Source organism: Erinaceus europaeus, chromosome 21 (assembly GCF_950295315.1).
Source record: "Erinaceus europaeus chromosome 21, mEriEur2.1, whole genome shotgun sequence".
Taxonomy (NCBI): Eukaryota; Metazoa; Chordata; class Mammalia; order Eulipotyphla; family Erinaceidae; genus Erinaceus; species Erinaceus europaeus.
The window spans coordinates 38,043,180-38,062,708 of record NC_080182.1 but is presented as its reverse complement, the minus strand read 5'-3'; the positions used below and the strand labels follow the sequence as shown (position 1 = coordinate 38,062,708).

Genomic DNA, 19,529 nt, shown 5'->3' with positions numbered 1-19,529 from the left:
GCCATTTAAGATAACATTTTTGGAAGTCCAAGGTATTAAGGCAGAGGCATATTTTAGGGAAAGTTGGTGCATTACTTTATGTCCCACAGCTCATTTATCTCTTAGGAGTGTTCTTTTTAAAAACTAAATTATGTGATTATCCAGTTTTCGGGTTGAAATTTAAAAATGCAAATAAAAACCACAATTCAAGTTTCTCTCTTTTTTTTTTTCTTCCAAATTTAATATATTTTAAATAAGTCTACGCCCATCTTCATCGGGAAGCAATCACAGAAGCCAGACCTTCCGGGCGTCGGTGGTAGTGCAGCAGGTTAAGTGCACGTGGCACAAAGTGCAAGAACCAGCGTTAAGGATCCCTGTTTGAGCCCTGGCTCCCCATCTGCAGGGGGCAGTCCCTTCACAGGCGGTGAAGCAGGTCTGTAGGAGTCTGTCTTTCTCTCCCCCTCTCTGTCTTCCCCTCCTCTCTCAGTTTCTCTCTGTCCTATCCAACAATGACGACATTAGTAACTACAACAATAAAACAAGGGCAACAAAAGGGAATAAATAAATATTAAAAAAAAAAAAGAAGCCAGACCTTCCACCTTCTGCATCCCACAATGACCTTGAGTCCATACTCCTAGAGGGTTAAAGAACAGGAAACGTATCAAGGGAGTGGATGGGATACGGTGGTGGCAGCTGTGTGGAGTTGTACCCCTCCTATCATATGGTTTTGTCAGTGTTTTCCTTTTATAAATAAAATAATAAAAAAAAGGAAAAAGCAAGCCAAAACGCCAAAAAAATTAATATAAAATAAAAATAAAACTGAAAAAAAGTCCATTATTGAAGCCTATTATTCTTGAGACTTTTTTAGTGTTTAGTGATAAAATACAGGTGAGTCCTGAACTTGCAGAATCTTGATTTGCTCTTGTTTTTGGCACTCTGATTAGTCTCTTACATGGGGAGAAGTTGTTGAGACAGACTTTTTTTCTGCCATTACCATTAAACTTCATTTCATACTAAAGAAATAACTGGGCATTGCTTTCATCTAAACAGCTGCTGATTTTTTTTTAAATATTTATTTTATTTATTTATTCCCTTTTGTTGCCCTTGTTGTTTTATTGTTGTAATTATTGTTGTTGTCGTTGTTGGATAGGACAGAGAGAAATGGAGAGAGGAGGGGAAGACAGGGGAGGAGAGAAAGATAGACACCTACAGACCTGCTTCACCGCCTGTGAAGCGACTCCCCTGCAGGTGGGGAGCCGGGGTTTGAACCGGGATCCTTATGCCGGTCCTTGTGCTTTGCGCCACCTGCGCTTAACCCGCTGCGCTACAGCCCGACTCCCAAGCTGCTGATTTTTTTCCAGAAAGGGAGTTATTATATTATACAAATAGTTTTATAAGTACAGCTGCCTTTTAATAAAGTACTTGAATGTTTCTCTTTCATATTTTTGAAATTTGTATTTATTAGATTAAACTATACTTAGTGAAGAAAGCAATTAGGTATATTATATCTATCTAAAGGCCAAATTGCCATTTGTTTCTGCTCTTCAATTTTAATTTTTAGTCCAGAATTTTCTCCAAAGCACAAAATATAATTTGTATTCAAATGGATTAATTTGCTCTTTGGACAATCTAAAGAAATATCAATTTAGGATTTTTTTATCTGATATTTTAATAGCTAAGTAAATATTTGATACTTGGTAATTTTACATAATTGTATCCTTAATTTAATAGTTAACCCATCCGAGTTTTGTAAGTAATGCAGTAGACAAAACCAGTGCTACATACCTCTAGAGTTAATTTTTCATTCGGTTTACAATGCCAGTTTTACACTCCATTTGCTGTCAGTGAAAATGTAGGCGGCAGACATACCACATATTTATCATCACCACGCTCACTATATCACACAGGAAAAGTACATTGATATGTCATACAGAAAGTCTAACACACATAAACAACCACTTAGCATTTTAAAGAACATATCTGACTTATTGATTAGCTTAAAAAACTTTTAGTAGGTTGAGACACCCACGGAGAGTGCATACATGTACTTATTTCCCAGAACAAGTGCTTCTTGTGCTGGTGAATGAGCATACCATACCTCCTCTTTATTTGTAGTGATGGAGACCAAACCTTAGAAAGCTTTTCTTTTTCCATTGGAATCCCTAAATCTTGACACAATTTAAATTATTCCCAGGGTTCTTCAGATAAAGTGTGCTGTGGAATACAAGTCTTAAAATCCTTATGCATTTATGTTTCATGTTTTGAATTCTGAAATTTTATGCTGTTGTTTTTCTGTGTTCTAGGTTGCACTGGTGGAAGGGGTGGGAGATGGGTATTTACAAATCAAGGTAATATTAAACTATAATATATAGTTTACGTATGTAACTGACCTGACCCAGAAAATAGTAGTTAATACAGATGTGAAAAGTTGGAAGGAGTAATATCTATATGATTTCAGAGTCAGGAAGTTTAGAATGTAAAATGTCATGGTATTTTAATTTCTATAAAACAATGCTGTGAAAAGTTAAAATTTTCCTACTTTCCTTGTACACTGTATTTCCCTTTCTGGTTGATATCATTAATATTTCCTCTCTGAAAAATAAAAGCAAAATACTTAAAATTATGTCACTTTGTAGTAATTGCTTTTCCTCCACAGATTTCTTATGGGATTTAATGGCTCTCAGTGCTCCCTCTCCTCCTCATCCTTGTCCTCTTCTTCAGTGTTTGTGTTCAGAATCCTGTTTTTACTCTAACCTTCTGTTCCTCTATTTTAAAAAAATATCATCAAGAAATGACTTAGGTCGTCAGTTTAAATTATTTCTGAACTAGGAGTTTAACTTATTTCTGAATTGATCCATCTGTAGCCAAGGTATACACAAATTATTAAAAAATAAAACATTGCCTAAGTCAATATATATTTGTTGCCGGAGGTGGAAGATATTCTTCTCAATCTTGTTGTACCAGTTGTCCTAAGGAAAGCATTAGAGAAAAGCATTAGAATAACTAATAATAGTGACTAAAGAAGATGCAATGGTTGTTGTGTCCCATACCGCTTGTAACTGCCCAGTTTTGACAAGGTGATCCTTAAACACCAAGAACAATCTTGTAACATTCCTATTCTGCGTGTTCTAATTCACAATTTTAATAGCTTTTATTTTTGTCCTGTGTATTTATTTTGATCATCTATAGCTTATGTACTTTGCTCCCACAACTGGAGCTCATGTCCATTCCAGTCTATGAAATCTTCCTGAACAATATGGTTCACATAGTTTTCTTATGAGCAACTATTTTTGCTCTGTTAGTAGTTATAAGGCACTTTTTTGTTACTTATTTTAATTTTATTAGTGACTTAATATTGATTTACAAAATTATCAAATAACAGGAGTATAATTCTGCACTGTATCCCTATTACCTCTGCTGGAAGCTACAGTAGTTTTTCCAAGGTCACAGATATAGGTTGACTATTATTGCTATAACTTTCCTTTTATATCTACATATATATATATATATTTATATATATATATATATATTTGCCCATCTTTTCCATGGTCACGTCTTTTCTTCCTTTCCAAGTCACACCTACACTACTAATACTTCCAGATGTCCTGCTTTTTCCTCCTCTCTCTCTGGGTCCTGATGGAGTTGTAGTTCAGAGCCCTCTGTTCGTCTTCCCCCATCATTTCTCCCCTTCTGGGAGTATGGACCAAAATTCTTTAGGGGGATGCAGAAGGTGGAAGGTCTGGCTTCTGTAATTGCTTCTTCACTGGACATGGGCATTGGCAGTTCAATCCATACCACCAGGCTGTTTCTTCTTTCCCTGTGGAGTTGGGGTCCCAGGACACATTGGTGAGGTTGTCTGCCCAGGGAAGTAGGGTTGGCATCATGGTAGCATCTGAAACTTAGTGGCTTAAAGGTGGTAAAGCAGGACAAAATGATTCATGAACAGGAGCCAAAAAGTAGGAGTAGAACAGAGAAGACTAGAGATCTCAGGGTGGAAAGAAATGCGGACACCTATTTTAGCTGTGTTCTTAGGGGCCTATAACTTTCATCGTTTTTGCTTGAGTTTGACAGCTAACATGGAGTTGGACAAAAATATTGTCTGAGAAGATAGTGTCAGAGGTGAGAAGGGGGCTAGAAAGTTGGATTAGTGCAGAGAGTAGCTCCCAGTCTTGAAGAAAATCTATGAATATAATTAACTGTTGACCCCATCAACCAAGGCCCTTATATTTATATTTAGCATAGGAGCCTGTGTAACCTCTGAGTCCCTGTCAGTCTGAACTCACAGTTCATGGTGACAGCTGGGGACATTCTAAGCTACACATTTTTGGACTAGTCTTCCTGAGTGGCAGAGTAGAATGATCCAGCCTCCCGGAGGTTTGTTGCTACATTATAGGGAGGACAAGTTTCTGTAGTGAACCATGAGAGGGCTTATGATGATGTTCCTAATGGAAGTGACTAGCCATGGTGGAAAGAGGAATCTATTAGAGATGAGGTCCCATCATATCTTTATGGGAATCCAAGAATTCCCTAACTAGGGCCACAGATGATGGGGTGGTCTTATATTGACCAAAAAGCCAGCATTAGGTGAGCCAGTCACTTGCCCCATGAGACAGTTTCTACTTAAGATTTCTGCACTATATTAATTAACTAATTAATTCAGAACTCTACCACTGTGGGCTCACTTTTTCAAACAAACAAACAAAAAAAAACAAGGGAAGAGAATGAAAGATACCACATCAGTGAAACTTTGTGCAGTTTTGTGGGCACTAGGCTCAAACTGGGGCATATGCATGACTTACTATCCAGGTGAGGCATATGTTACACCACAACTGTTGTTTATAATAAACTCTAAGTTGCTAATGGGATTGTTTAGGTACCAAGAGAGATGGGACAATATTGTATTTCTTTATATCGTTCATGAGGGTTAAATACAGATCATTTTCTGAAATGATACATTTAAAATTTCCCACTCATTATTTTATAATTGCTCTTGTCTCTAGCAAGCATGTTGACAAAAAATTAAACATAAATGGATTGGATCCTACTTTCATAATGGAGAGATAGATATTATGTAGCTAATTTAACTGTTCTTGTTTGATTATAATTGAGAAATGTGGTTTGCTACTTTTCTGACAAGCAAAAAGCCAAAATATTACCTTATTTTTTTCTGCAATGTCATTGCTATATACTTTTTTTTAATTTAAAATATAAAACATTTTAGGGCAAGTGCTCCTGAAATACAGGTTTTTGTTTGGTAAAAGTTAATTGTTCCTAAATATGCATAATGGTGACATGTTTTGTCTGTTAATTCAGTAGGCAAAACAGTAGAATGATTCATGTATTTTCATATTAAAACAGTTGAAGTAAATTTATATGCTGATTGTGTGGTATGTAAACTAATATGAAATATTTAAAAGAATGAAGATAGTCTTTAGACTCTTGACTATTAGATCTTCTTAGATAACCAAGTTTTCTTTCATAGTCAATTAAGATTATATTAAAATTGAATACATTATTAAGATATATTATTTAAGCTTTAAGTGTTTTTTCCAGTGGCTTGAACAACATTGTATATTTCCTAGGTAAGATTTTTTTTGAATAATAACCACAGAAAAGTTAATATTTGTAAGAATAGCAAAGTATGCAATGAGACGAAAAATTATTGTATTTGCAAATTTAAAACCATAATTTACATAAATGTTATAGTTAGGAACATTATGAAATGTGTAAATATGCCTTCTCTATTCTCAGTCCTGTAATGCCATTCTCTGTCCAGTGGGAGATGAAGAGTGATGTTGAGACTGATGTTTAACCTATTATAACAGCTTAAAAAAAATTAAATAGCATTGTTGCAAATATGAGGAGGGAAAAAGAGTATTTATCTCCATTAAGTGACATAAAAAGCCTTAGTAAGAATAACAGGCTGGTGGGTGTGCATTAAGAAGTGAAATCCCTAAATTCAGACGCTAATTATAAGTACAAGGACAATTGCCTCCCACATACTTAACTGTAGTATATTTTCTTTAGTCAAAGTGTAATTCAGATTTCTTAAAGTGCTGGTTATGACTTTTATTTTTCCACTTTCCTCAGAAATCTATATTTTAAAAAGACAATAATGATGAGCCAGCCTGTGCTTCTGGAGGATACACATAAATGGAGTGTTTAAGCAAACACACACCGATGATTCACTAGGTGGTCTTTGTTGGGCTCGTTACCTGCCTTCTTCCCATTAGTCAAAGATTAAAATTATTTAAAGATATTTGAGCACAGTTTTATTGCTGTGGTATTTCACAGATTCAGATTGTGAAAGACTGCATTAGTACCAATATTAATAGTTTATTTCTATTATAATTTTAAAATATTTAAAATAGGTGGCCTCTAGTATCTTGTGTTAAATTGAAATATTGCCTTTTTTTTTTTTTTTTACAGTTTTGATGTTTTTAGTTATCTTAGAAAAAGAAATTTCTTCTGCATTTCGACACTACCCTTTAATGATGGTTTTGTAATATGTCCATCATCATTGAATAGTAGGTAGTATAAAAATGCTGTTCTTAGAAGGTAGTTGACTTTTAAGTGGTACAGTACCAGAGAAAGTGTTATAGACTTAAATTACTTTTAAAACTTTGTTTTTAGAAATAAAAGCACAAAACCCTTTATAATCTTGCCACTTTTTCTTCTTAGGTATGCTTTTTTATTTAGCTTTTAGTGACTTGTAATTTAAGATCACAGTTATTAGGTGTATTTCTGCATTTTATATATCGCTCCCAGATGCTACAGTATTAGTTTTTATCACTGCATATTTTATGAAATGTCAGCCTTCTGTTGGCTGTTCACGCAGCATTGTTAGTGATCAAAGGCACAACATAAAGGATAGGAATCTAAACAGTTGGCTTATCTTTGTCCTTCACTGTGACAAAAAAGCTGTAAAATTTACTTTATTATAGAAATCGAATAAAAGGAGTATTCAATGTGCAATGAAAGAATGAATGTCTGTTTTTTAGTGAAACAGTCTCAAGGGTTTTTAATATTAAGAAACTGAATTATAAAGAGAGATACTCTCTAATTTTATACTCCTCCTTCATAATGAACGAAGGTAATATGTTATGTGTAATGTGATACTTTACTCAATGGTAGCTTTCTGTCTGGGAGAAGTCACATACTTTATGATAACACAAGAGGTTATGTCATTTAAATGCAATTTATTCAAAATACTTTTCAGAACCAGAAGTTGATACCTTTAGTATGTTCAGTGTTTCAGATATATGTGATCTGGCTTATTATTTCTTGAATTGACTTTCTATGTAGTTTAAAACTTTATTTCACACATTAAAAAAATCTTTTCTACTTTGGTTCAATGATTTCAATATCAAGGTAGCAGTACAGAATAGGGAGAACTCCTCAAACCTGGAATAAAAACTCTTAAGGATAATTTTGAATAATTTTAATCAGCTGTTATGGATGCCCGCCACAGCAGTTAGTTCAATAAATTTTATGTTTTGGGATGTTTTATTAAAAGGCGCTGCTGAATTCAGTAAATTATTGAGAAAGATGTTGGCTTTGTAATATATGCTTTTATAAGGTGGAGGCAAGGCAGTAATATTCTGTCTATACTTAAGTCTATATAGTTGAAGGTAATTTATGATCACCCCACAAGTCAGTGTGTTTATGTGACATTGATGTGGATATTTGGATGTAGAAGTAAAATTAGGATTTAAACAAAACAGTGATTCATATCAATCTCTTCTTCTTTTTATTTATTTATTTATTTTACCTAGTGAGCATTTATTGAATTAACTTCAGTGAGTTTTATGAAAATTTAAAAAGATTCAAGGGTCAATCTTGTAATTTCTAATTTATTCAATCTTGACATATAACATTCACATATATGATTAGCAAGTGATATATTTAGAAACAAGAATCGTATAGTGACACTGGAGTTGGCATATTGCACCAAAGTAAAAGACTGTGGGGTCAGAGGGAGACAGAGTCCAAGTACTGGAAAAGGATGGCAGAGACCTGGTGGGGGCAGTACTGCCACGTGGAAAACTGAGAAATTCCATAATTGCTAGTACTGTAACATCACAACTGGAGTTAACTTTCTGTAATAATATCTTGGCAATTGATTTTACCAATTGTTATGCTGCTATTGATCCAATTTAAATTTCCTTTATTTTTTTCTTCTTTGAGGTAGGGTTTACATATAGTACAATCGATAAAGGGGTAGTAGTTTGATAGGTAAGTGGTAGAAAAATGAGTAGTCACATAGTATATAGATGTGTATCTTAAATAATTAAGTCATTTATAGCTTGTTTATTTCCATTTCTCTCATTGATTTAATTAGTGTTTTCCTCCTGTGTTTACTGAGAACTAAACCTGCCTTAGAATTTTAAAATGACGTGGGACAATGAATATTTTTCATAGACATTTTTACTATCTACATATTTAGTGGAATTTGGTTTTCTCTTTTTGCACTTTTTGTGCAAGATAAATTAGATGTGTATTCATTAAGAAATGACAAGCAGGTGATATTGCAAGGAGGCAATAGATTAAAAGAAATGAACTCTGAAACAAATGGATTAACATAATGAGGTGTGTAATAATTTAACATGTCCAGAAATGATAATTTAGAATACAAAATAATGTGGACAAAGCTTAAAATATCAAATTGTTTGATGAATAACAATCTCACTAATGTGAGATTGACTGACTAATGTCAGTCATTTTAGCTCTAGGAACATACTTAGCAGATGTAAATTGTTTAATTAGAAATGTACTTCCGTCCTTTTGAGAGCTATATGAAAAGTTGTATACCTTAAACTTGTTACAAAACTATGGATAAAGATTAACAGAAGCTTAAGGGTTTTTTGTTTTAAATGTTGGAGGTAGATTGGATTTGTGGTTTTCATAGGCACACCACAAATCTCTGCAATTTTCTGAATTCTCACAGGTTATACCAATTGGTTTCTAAGATTAGAATGAGTCGCAAGAGTCCAAAGGAGCTTTTGGAATTGACCCGACTTCATTTGGCCCACATAGAGTGGTTGGGGCTAATCTCAGTGAATCCCGAGACTAACTGTTAAACTAATTTGAGCTTGGAATGCAGAGAGTTGTTCTTCTTCTAGCTTTTGCCCTTCTTCCTTAGCCAGTCAACAGCGTCAGGTTGAGCCTGATGTAAAGTTTCGAGACCTCCTTTGAATCTGGAGAGGTGGAAGTCGTTGACTATGTGGGTCATAGTCTGTCTGTAGCCGCAGGGGCAGTTCAGGTCGTCTCTGGCTCCCCAGCGATGGAACATAGCGGCGCACCGGCCATGGCCTGTTCCATAGCGATTGAGGAGGGCCCAATCATAACGTGCTAGGTCAAAGCCGGGTTGACGCTCGCAGGGGTCTGTGATGAGGTGTTTGTTCTTTACCTCAGCTGACTGCCAGCTCTGTTTCCAAGAGACTGGAACAGAGAAGTTCAGTGTAGGCGTAGGGACCAGATTGGGTGATGAGATGTCAAGCGTTGAACAGGGTGGGTGAAGATATCCGTGTATATTGGCAGGTCCGGTCGAGCGTAGACGTGGGAAAGGAACTTAGATGATGCCGCATCCCGACGAATATCTGGCGGGGCGATGTTGCTAAGAACTGGCAGCCATGGAACCGGGGTGGAACGGATGGTTCCAGAAATGATCCTCATGGAGGAATATAATTTGGAATCGACCAAGTGGACATGGGGGCTACGGAACCATACTGGGGCACAGTATTCTGCAGTGGAATAGCATAATGCCAGAGATGATGATCGTAGTGTGGAAGCGCTCGCGCCCCATGAGGAGCTGGCCAGTCTTGCAATGATGTGATTCCTCGCGCCCACCTTTGCTGCAGTTTTTATGAGATGTTCGTGAAATGACAGAGTGCGATCGAGAGTAATGCCAAGATAGACTGGCTGGGCTTCATGCCGGATTCTCATATCGTCAAGCTGCACATTAAGCTCACGCGAGGCCGAGGCATGGTGTAGATGGAAAACAGATGATACCGTTTTTTGCAGTGCTAGGGATTAGTCGCCATTTTTTTACAGTAATCAGATATCAGAGACATGTCTTTCGTGAGTGTTTCCTCGAGGATGTCGAACTTGGATGCCTGAGTTGCACAGCAGATGTCATCGGCGTAGATGAACTTCCTTGAAGAAGTTTCTGGGAGGTCATTGATGTAAATATTAAATAGCGTAGGAGCCAGAACAGAGCCCTGGGGGAGGCCACTTGAGACAAGTCTCCATCTGCTAGACTTGTCACCCAGATGTACCCAGAATCTTCTGTTTTGGAGAAGAAACGATATAGTGTTGGCCACCCATGGAGGCAGGCATCTTGAGATCTTGACTAGGAGACCATGGTGCCAGACTGTGTCATAGGCTGCTGTGTGATCAACAAAGACAGCACCCATCTTTAAATTCTTCTGGAATCCATGTTCAATGTAAGTTGAGAGGGCCAGGGCTTGTTCGCAGGTAGATCTTCCTGGGCGGAAACCAGCCTGGGCGGGTGATAGGAATTTCTCTGTAAGAGGAGAAATACGTGGCAGAAGCAGCCTCTCAAGGAGTTTGTAACACACGGAGAGGAGAGAAATTGGTCTATAGCTGGCGGCCAGTGTTGGGTCTTTCTTTGGTTTCAAAACCGCTATAATCCTCGCACGACGCCAAACTTTGGGCATAGACTCAGTTTCCAAGATGTGGGACAGGAATGAAGCGAGCCACTTCTTTGCCGCGGGACCCAGGTTAAGGATGAGTTCTGGGGTGATGTTATCATAGCCAGCAGCTGTTCCCGGTTTAACCCTCTTCAAAGCGTCTTCCAGTTCAGACAGTGTAAAGGGAGAGAGTTTTGATGATGGACAAGATAACCGGAAGTGGGATGACCACTCATGGGAAATTTCTCTTTTCCAGACTGGGTCAATCTTAGCACGTCCTAACTTGAGTTAGGTGACTGGCCACTGAGTTTGGAGATACGGGAGGATGGGAGACGGGAGGGGATTGGCTACTGGCACCCAGACTGTGAAGAAGCTTCCAGGCCTTCCTACTTGAGTGGGTGAAGTTCAGACTTTCCGTGAGTTGTTGCCAGCGGGCTTGGCGTGCTGCATCCAGGCAATGAGATGGTCAGCCACATCTGGGTCGCCTGACTCATCATACTGCTTTAGTAGTTGCTCGCATTCAGCATCAAGACAAGGCGTATAGTTAGCACGTCTCCCACGAGGAATGGCTTGGGAAGCTGCTTTGAAGATGGCTTGGCAGAAGCGCCTGTAGGAATCTTCAGAGGGGATAGAGTTAATTGGAATTGCAGGAATAGATTTGTTGGTAAGATCACTGAACAGACGCCAGTTTGCTTCCCGAAAGTTCCATCTTAGTTTCTCTGAGCACAGAATCAGTGGGAGCTAGAGACCAATGTGGATGATAGCTGGGAGGTGATGACTGTGCGGGAAGATCTTGAGAACTTGTCTCGTAGCGGGAAAGGCTTGGCCGTTGACTGTGCTAATCCAGCACAGGTCGGGTGACGAGTCTTTATTCCATCTAGCACTGTGAAAAGAGCCTGGCTGTTTGGGATCGTATAATAGGGAGAGGTCATTCTCTGAAGCCCAGTCGGCTAAGATAGAGCCGTCAGTACGAGTGGAGGAATATCCCCAGTCTTGGTGATGACTATTAAAGTCTCCAACGTAAACGGCTGGGTGATTCGGGCTAGGCAGGACCTCATTATCCCATGAGGCACTGGGAGGCTTATATACGTTGACGAGCTGAATAGTTCCAGTAGTAATGGAGTCGTAGAAGGTCGAAGAGGCCGTATGGTAAACGTCCGCAAGACATGATTTGGCGTAGATGGCTCTGGCTTATGATGGTGCAGGGGAATAACTGGGACTTTGAGCCCCAGACAGGACAGTCTCTTTACCTAACTTTTATGCTATCTCCCCCTGAACCTTACTGAAAGTTATTAGTGTTTTTTTTATAGCTTTATTATTTAAAATTTTTTAAATCTTTATTTATTAGACAGAGACAGCCAGAAATCTAGAGGGAACGGAGTGATAGAGATGAAGAGAGATATAGAGACATCTGCAACACTGCTTCACCACTTGCAAAGCTTTCCCCCTGCAGGTGGGGACCGGAGGCTTACGCCTGGGTCCTTGCACACTGTAACATGTGCGCTCAACCAGGTGCTCCACCACCCGGCCCCAATTATTAGTGTCTTGACTTTTAGCTTTTCTAATAGAAAGTGTCCTTCCCCGCTTGGGTGTGAAACAGGATGAACTGGATTACTTGCTGCTAGTGATCTGTGTTTCCCTGCCCTAGGAAACGTCTGCTCTAAGTCCCCTCACAATTGATATTGCTATGGCATAGGAACACACTCTATTTTTTTGTTCACATTTCCTTCAGTCCTTATTTGCATAGAATTTCTTACATATCTGTACATATTCTTTTTTTTCTGTGTGTGTGTTTTAACTTATAAAATGGAAACACTGACAGGGCCATAGGATAAGAGGGGTGCATTTCCCCACAGTGCCCACCCCCAGAGCTCCATATCCAAATCCCTCCTGACAGCTTCCCTAGTCTCTGTCCTTCTGGGAGCATGGACCCAGGGTCACTGTGGGGAGCAGAAGGTGGGAGGTCTGGCTTCTGTAATTGCTTCTCTGTTGAACATGGGCGTTGGCAGGTCGATCCATACTCCCAGTCCGTCTCTCTCTTTCCCTTTCCCTAGTGGGGCAGGGGTCTGGGGGAGGCACTATTGACAGTGATATACAACCCCAAATGTGACAGGCTTCACGTGTTTTTTAGAACGTCAGTGTGACCAAGCAAAGGAGAGCTTAAGTGATCTTTTGGGATCATGATCGAAACTGAGGTTTTCTTTTTTTCTTTCTTTTTTAAAATTACCTTTATTAGGGGATTAACAGTTTACAGTATAGTCTTTAACACATAGGCATGACCGCTCATCTCCCCCTTGGTGTCCAGGAGATAACCAAGACCCCAGTGTGTTATTATCATGTTCCTTTTCCTCATTCCCGAGGCCTTTGCTTTGGTGCAATATGCCACATGCAGTTCAGGTTTCATCTTACGTCTTCCCATGTTGTCCTTTATTCTTAAGTTCTACCTGTAAGTGAAATCATTTGGTATTGGTCATTCTCTTTCTGGCTTTTCTCATTCAATATGATGCAGTCAAGTCCTGACCCAAATATTGCAAAGGAGATGACAAGTTGATTTTTTTTTAAGCCCAACTTCTTGTACTGTACATACTACCAGCCTTTCTAGTGGAAATTAAATGGACTGTGGATTCAGAAAATCTTAGATTACTAGTATAATGCTTGTCATTAATTGGCATTACAACTTTACTCCATGCATAATGATTATAATTTTAATGTAATTACAGATAGTCATGATACTTAGCAGCTTAAGATAAGGAAAATATGCCTTGTATAGGAAGCCAGTTATAGGCTAAATGAATTTGTCAGATTATAAATTTTAAATTTCCATGTTCTAATATTTTTCTTTGTAGTAATGTGCTTACTTGGTTATTGTGTACTAACTGCTATCCAAAGTGTTAAATTTCCTGAAATGAAGACATGTTTAATACCACAAAGGTCTGATGATTGGTGAGAATCTCAGGACTTCCCTTGTTGATCCAAGTTGAGAGCAAAGTCCTATGGGGGCCCAGAAAGGGGTCTGCTTTGTTGTTCCTGATAGAGATGACTGATAACAATAGAGAGAGGGATTTATTCGAGGTCTAGGCCCATCATGTCTGTTTGGGAATCTCAGGACTCCCCAACTAGGGCCCCAGCTGATGGGGTGACCTGATAGTGACTAAAGAGTCAGTGTTTAAGTATGTCAGTCTCTTGTCCTTATTCAGCTTTTACAGTTCTTGTTTTGATAAGGATAGCTTGGGAGTGAGTGAGGGAAGTATAATAGGAAATAGGTGAGGAGGGTATCTAAGTCTAAGTAGACACTATTTCATTATGAACTTCATACTGACTCACTGCAGACTATTGTGTAGGTTCATGATTAGTCAACAACTTGTTTGGCTTTATATGTTAACTCTCTTTTCAGCCACCAGGTCCCAGATGCTAGCAGGATGCCAACCAGACTTCCCTGGACAGACAACACCACCAATGTGTCCTGGAGCTCCGCTTCCCCAGATACCTTCCCCACTAGGGAAAGAGAGGCAGGCTGGGAGTATGGATCAACCTGTCTGTTGTTAAAATTCAGGGGCTCCAGCTGGCCGGGCTAGCGTCACGGCGGTAGACAGAGACTAGGGGACACACGGCTGGGCAGGGAAGCTGTATTTCTTCATTCAGGAACAACGATTCATAAACTAACCCAAACTAATCACCAAACAGAACTCTCTTGCATCTTTCTCACATGGCGGCGCCAAGAACTCTGGAACTCTGGAACTCTGGAACTCTCTCAGGGTTCCTTGGGGCGGGGACAAGTGGGCCCATGAAACTAGCAGGACTGAACCAATTTTCTTGGCAGGGGGAGAGCTAGAACAACCCAATGTAAAGCATACAACACCTGTCAATGCCTATGTTTAGTGGAGAAGCAATTACAAAAGCCAGACCTTCCACCTTCTGCATCCCACAATGACCTTGGGTCCATATTCCCAGAGGGTTAAAGAACAGGAAAGCTATTGGGGGAGGGGATGGGATATGGAGTTCTGGTGGTGGGAATTGTATGGAGTTGTATTCCTCTTATCCTATGGTTTTGTCAATGTTTCCTTTTTATAAATAAATTAAAATAAAAAAATAAATAAAGGTAAGTAGTAGTCAGACACCTGAATTTCTTGTACAGTTTCTCAGAAGTTTATTATTCTTGAATGAAATTTACAGTAAAGACTTTGCTCTTTCCATGTATCTCTATAAGTTTACATTTAAAAAAATACAGCAGATTATACACTTCCTGATGTTTATTATATGGGATATATTAATTTCTGTTTCCTAAGGCATAAAAAATTTAAAATGCTAATATTACAAAAACTTATGAAGACAACTTATAGATGTAATAGTTTTGGCAGCTTTTTTGAAAGTGCAAGATAAATCAAGAAGGTCATTATAATATGGAAATAAAGTTTTTATGTTATTTATTTATTTGATATTTAGACCTTAATTATTTTTGTCATCACAGAGGCTTCACCACTGGGGGAACACAGTCAGAGAAACAGAGAGAAAGGAGTGAGAGAGAGCATGCCATCACAACACTGAAACATCCCCCAGTGAGGTGCAAGCAGGAGTCCAGCATGGTTGCATAGGTCTTGATTGATTGACTGACTGATTGATTGATTTTTAAAAATTTTTTATTTATAAAAAGGAAACACTGACAAAACTGTAGGATAAGAGGGGTACAACTCCACATAATTCCCACCACGAGAACTTCATATCCCATCCCCTTCCCTGATAGCTTTCCTATTCTTTATCCCTCTGGGAGTATGGACACAGGGTCATTATGGGATGCAGAAGGTGGAAGGTCTGGCTTCTTTAATTGCTTCCCCACTGAACATGGGTATTGCCAGGTCGATCCATACTCCCAACCTGCCTCTCTTTCCATAGCGGGTTGGGGCTCTGGGGGAAGTGGGGCTCCAGGATACATTGGTGGGGTCCTCTGCCCAGGGAAGTCTGGTTGGCATCATGGGAGCATCTGGAACCTGGTGGCTGAAAAAAGAGTTAATATATAAAGCCAAACAAATTGTTGACTAATCATGAACCTAAAGCCAAGAATATTTCAGATGAAGATTTGGGGTCTCCATTTTGAAGATAGCTAGTAGGCATATTTTAGTTATATTCCAAAGGGCCTGTGGCTATACTAGTTTTTTCCTGAGCCTGACATCTGATATTCAGGTAGACCCAAGTGGTTGACTGGGGATATGATGTCATTGCTGGAGAAAGGACCTGAAAACTGGACCAGGGAAGAGAGTAGCTCCTAAATATGGGAAAGGTGTATGAATATTGTTGACTGTAAACCCCATCGATTTGGTCTGATCTGGGGCCCATATTCAGTTTAGGAGCCTGTGTGACCTCTGCATCCTTGTAGGTCTGAGCTCACATTCTGTGGTCATGAGCAGGAACGTTCCAGGCTGCTCCAATTTCAGGACCCATCTTCCTCAGGTGGTAGATAGAGTCTGTTATCCAGCCTCCCTTTGGGGGATAGAATATTGATCCACATTGAGGGCAAGGTCCTATGGGGGCCCACACAGAGGTCCATTGTGTTGTTCCTGATGGAGATCACCAGTGGTAATGGAGAGAGGGATCTATTTGAGGTCTACTTCCATCATGTCTGTGTAGGAGTCTGGGACTACCTGACTAGGCCCCAGCTGATGGGTAGCCTTATAGTGACTAAAGCGTCATCATTAAAGTATGCCAATCTCTTGCCCTTATTCAGCTTTTGCAGTCCTTACTTTGATAAGGTTAGCTTTGGAGTGACTGAGGGAAGTGTAATAGGAAGTAGGTGAGGAGGATATCTAGGTCTAAGTAGAAATTATTTCATTAGGAACTTTATGTTGTTTTTTTAGGTCTTTCTACTTGCTTGATTCATTGTTGACTCACTGCAGGATTGATTGATTTTTTTTTTTAAGAACAGTTGAGTACTCACTTTTTTTAATTGTATGTATTTATTGGATAGATACAGCCAGACATTGAGAGGGGAAGGAGGTGGTAGATAGGGAAAGAGGGAGAGAGACACCTACAGCACTGTCTCACCACTTTTAAAGCTTTCCCCCTGCAGGTGGGGACGGGAGGCTTGAACCTCAGTCCTTGCCACTGTAACATGTGCAGTCAACCAGGTGTGCCACCACCCGGCCCCCCATGATTTATTACATGACTGTTGTTGGCAGATTGAAATGCTCCTGTGAAAATTTTTTCTTTTGTATTTTTTTGTAACTGGTTTTGAATACTTTTGTTTACATTTTAAAATTAGTGCTTTCAGTGAGACTTCAGTTTCTATCTCTCCTGAATATTCTGTAGGAGTACACAACTTGAAAATGAAAGAGACACAGTCAACAGAAAAGATGTGGTGGTCTGAGCATTTCTGTGTCAAATATGCATGTTAATTAGGTAAAAAATTAGAAAAATATGAAAACAGATGTTACATAATTTATTGCAGTCCCATGGCAGCACTAACTTATACACTGACAATAATTTTTATATGTGCATGTGTATATCTATTTCTAGATTTCTCAATACTTTTGCAATTCCTACGAGATTAACTAGAAAAAAAACTGGTATATCTTTTCAGTAAGATTATGGTAAACAATTCCTTCTGCATATAATTTGATAAGGGAATCTAGTTATTTTATAATCTTCATGTGCTTCCATGTTTCCTAGTTCTGCCTGTTACTTTCTTCTTTTTCTCCCTTCCTGGCTCCCTGTTAGCATGACAGTGATATCTTTTATTGGGTATACATTGTCAACGCAATAAATCATAGCCATAACAGCTAAAGAAATGTGGTATTGATGTGAGTATAAATTACAAATTTAGAACCAAAGCAAATTATAACTGATTATAGATTTTTCTTTTAGTTACTGTTGTACTCTTTGAAGAAATAGTCATCATTCTCCAGGTAGTAATGACATAATAATATGCCAATATTATTGTGTCAATTAGCCACACATTCATCAAATATAAACATATTGGGATGATTGAATATCTTTCACTGTGAGAACCATCCATGGACTAGAAATTGTCCATATTTTTATATGGGAAAGATGCAAAATAAGACATGCTTTATTTTAATGATGTATATAATTCCAAGTCAGTAATATAGAAAAGCTATGTGACGATATTTTTGTCCAAGGGGAGCTGACAATACTTAGACATTTTCCACATGTATATTGTGTAATTGAGAAATGTCCATTAATTTTTAAAATTTTTTTAATCTTTTTTATTTGATAGAGTCAGTCACAAATTGAGAGGAAAGGGGAGATAGAGACAGGAGACAGAGAGACACCTGCAGCACTGCTCCACCACTGGTGAAGCTTTTCCCCTGTAGGTGAAGACCGGGGGTTCGAACCCTGCTCCTTGCACACTGTAACATGTGTGCTCAAGCAGGTGTGCCACCACCCAGCCCCAGAGAAATGTACATTACTTTTCAAGTATGACTGAAAGTTAAAATAAGGAGATGCGGGGACCAGGGACACAGAATGTATGCCCAATATGAGTCCCGGGCTTTGATCCCCAGTACCAAGCAAAAGGGGGCCAAAAAGCTACACCACAATGCAGTAAATAATCCTTTAAGAAAAGAAAATAGTGCTCATTTGCTCTTGCTCTAGAATATTGTAAATTTTGCTCTACAGCTAAAAATGTTTGTGATGTGTTTGTATAAGCCTTGCTGCACCCTCCACCAAAGTTCTAGTGCTAACATTATTCTTTTTTAAAATCACGTATCCACAACATGAATTGCAATCAGTACCAGGGCATAAGGAATGTATAGAAATCTGTCTAGATATCAATGCTAATTTTTAAAAAATTATTCTTTGTATACTTGTATATTGTATCTTCATTGTTGGTTTCAGTAGCATTTGAAGTGTTTTAAGTAATTTTGTTTTCACCTTACCAGGTTTCAGTTATATCTGCTATCCTAATGTTTCAGTTCATGGTGCTGATTTCCTTTTTGTCTTAGTTACTTTCGTTCTTTTGTGTATATACTAGAAAGCTTATTGGAAGTGAATGTAAGCTAGTGGGAACTGAAATCTAGGAAAAGCAATGATATTATTACTATTAGTTAAAGGTTCTTCAGTTGAATAATAAATTTAGTTGTTATTCTAGCATTTTTTCGAGGCATTATCTCTTTCAGATGTAATTTGTGACTGTAAATAACTAAAAGTGATATAAAAAAGCTACAGCAATTAATTTTCAAATCATGTAATATTGACTTTGCACTATGATACATCTGTGTAATAATACTACATTTTATTAATGCTCTAATTTCCTTTCTCAGTGCAATTTTCCACACTTATTTACAAATAGCAATTTTCCATTTTTAATTTATATAATTTTTGTACTTGCTATTTCATTATATGTTAAAACAATATATTTTTTGTTTGAATACATTGTCACATCAGTGAAGTAAAGTGATCTGTTTTATTTTTTAAATTATTTTTAAATTGTCTTTATTTATGTATTGGCTAGAAACAGCCAGAAATCGAGAGAGAAGGGGAAGATAGAGAGGGAGAGCGGCAGTGGCAGAGACACTTGCAGCACTGCTTCACTACTTGTAAAGTTTCCCCCTGGAGGTGGGGACTGGGGCCTGGAACTCAGGTCCTTGTGAATTATAACATGTGTGCTCAACCAGGTGTGCCACCACCTAGCACCAAGTGATTTGTTTTATATTGAGTGGTTTGAATTTTTGTTGTTTTATATTGCATCTTAGTACATGTAGTAAAAAGTGACTTCTCTTATTTTATGACCTAAAATTGGTAACAAAATGTGTGATTGGGGAGTAGGCTAACATTTGTTCCCTAAGCACCTAATGTATTATGACATAGATTTTTTTCCAGTCTGTCTTTTGCATTATTTGCATTTTGGCTTACTGTCCCTTTAGTGAAAGGGATATTTGAAGCTCT

At 38.3% G+C, this 19,529-nt stretch overlaps 1 protein-coding gene across 4 annotated transcripts in view; it reads left to right on the top strand.

The window, feature by feature from the left end:
- Window positions 1-19,529, top strand: part of TBC1D5 (TBC1 domain family member 5) — a 504,373-nt gene that overhangs the window by 98,419 nt on the left and 386,425 nt on the right. The window lies entirely within an intron of this gene.